This window comes from Pseudomyrmex gracilis, unplaced genomic scaffold (genome assembly GCF_002006095.1).
Source record: "Pseudomyrmex gracilis isolate BER0280 unplaced genomic scaffold, ASM200609v1 scaffold_34, whole genome shotgun sequence".
NCBI classification, from domain to species: Eukaryota; Metazoa; Arthropoda; class Insecta; order Hymenoptera; family Formicidae; genus Pseudomyrmex; species Pseudomyrmex gracilis.
The window spans coordinates 105,370-107,429 of record NW_018020618.1 but is presented as its reverse complement, the minus strand read 5'-3'; positions in this window follow the sequence as shown (position 1 = coordinate 107,429).

Here is a 2,060-nt window from a genome sequence, read left to right as displayed (position 1 = left end):
TCTTGGATTGCAGATCGTATTTTTTGGACGACGACCAATTCAGCGAGAAAATACGATCCCGATGCGACTTTCGTATATCCCACGTGCGGAAAGGTTTACGAGTGTTCCCGTTGTCCGCGATAGCCGATATCACTGTCACCCGGGATTTTAGCGGATCCTCGATTGTGAAAACACACATTCGCACTTTATGTTTACGAGTGCGAATATACAATTCCGCGATTTACGAGCTGCAAGTAATCGACCCGCGTTTCCGAGCACAATGAAGTAACAAATCCGTTTTTCTAGGTCAACATCGTTATCGTTTTTTATTTCTTTCACTTCTAAAGATCGTTCTGCGATCGCGCATTAAAAAAAACAAATAACTAGAAACATACCGTTTGTGTGTATCAGTTATAAATTCTTTACTCAATGGTAATATTCGTGTCTGGAAATATAATATCGCGCAGATTGATGCGCTACATCCTTCATTCCTTCCCTTCCGTTTTTTTTTTTGAGCATTTATTTATCTTTTTGCACCTTGTGACTTTCATCCGTTGTGATCGTATAAGATCAAAACTATCGCGAGAAAAAGAGAGAGAGAGAGAGAAAGACCGTTTTTGAGAATCGCAAAGGGCGACTAGAACCACGAGCACGCACAGAACCAGCACAAACGATAAATCTCGTTTGTTTCCATGTCGATGAACAGCTCCGACACCTTCGAAAGAATGAGTTCATATCTTCGGGGGCAGAATCGAGTCCATATTAGTCCCATCTGCCCTCTTTCAGAAGAGTTTCTGCATGAACAAGCTTGTATACTAGGACGACACTGCCAACAGACAAAAAAGAACGGACGGTCGAACGCGTAGATACATCCGGATTATACGCGGCCAATTGATCACGAATCCGATGATGTTTGTCGTGCCTCTCTTGTTGTTATACTACAGATTTATACTTTTTCTTTTTTTTTTTTTACAGAAAACACCTCGTCGGCGCGTCAGATGATCAGTATACCGCGCTACAGATACATTCAATCTTTTTAAAATTTACGATTCTTCAACATCTTGCTTTGTAAGTATCTTTGACTCGCTTATATAATTGTTATATTATCTACAGCGAGTATATATTGCGGTAACATATGGATATAATAAGAGAAAGACAGAAATTGCAATAAACGAACATTGAAGAAAAAGTTTTCAAACGTTGGAAAAACAAAGTACATAAATAACTTTCACAAAAAGAGTGAGAAAATAAAAAAGTACAATTTTTTTAAGTTGAAACATAAAAGAATGTCGTAAAAAAGATATATGTCTTCTACGTTTCGAATTTAGGTTTTTTTAATACTAAAAATATCGTAACTATCCTATAAATCCTTTTTTATTTATTTGTTTCATTTATAGACCTTTCTTATTTATTCGTTTAATATATAGACCTTTTTTATTTATTTTACTTCATGAGATTTGTGTGTTCTCTTTGTTTTGTTTATCATTGTTAGTCGTTGACTTAGTCGTAACCTTTTTGATTTGTAGTTAACGTGTTAGATTCGAACAAAGAGTAGAGAAAAGACAATTATCTCGAAAAAATATAGAAACACACGTACTTGTAAAATCTTATATAAAATTATATATAAATATATAAAATCATATCGCGTCGAATTTTTCAAATATCAGATCCGATCAGATCAATTTGGATCTCTGATTTGATCAGATGCAAAATTCGGCGCACCATGATATCACATATGTGAAATCTCATATGATTATAAGTTTTTCTCGATATATAACAAAAAAAAACATTGATACAAATATTCTTATATAATAATAAACATTATAGACGTTTTGTCTGTTAACTATCGAGATTGCGTGGTGGTGGCATTAGAGGGCAGGTACAGGCGCTTTCAAGAGTGGTGGAGCCCAGTCGCAAGTGGGGACGAATGGGTGGCTCTTGAACAGCGTAGGAAAGAGCACTGATTGGTCGACTGGGACGCGGACTGGGACCGTTGGCGGGCCCAAGCACCAGACGTAAACGATGAATCGCTCTCCAGATGGCTCTTGGTACATGAAGCTGTAGGAGACTGTAGCTGACTG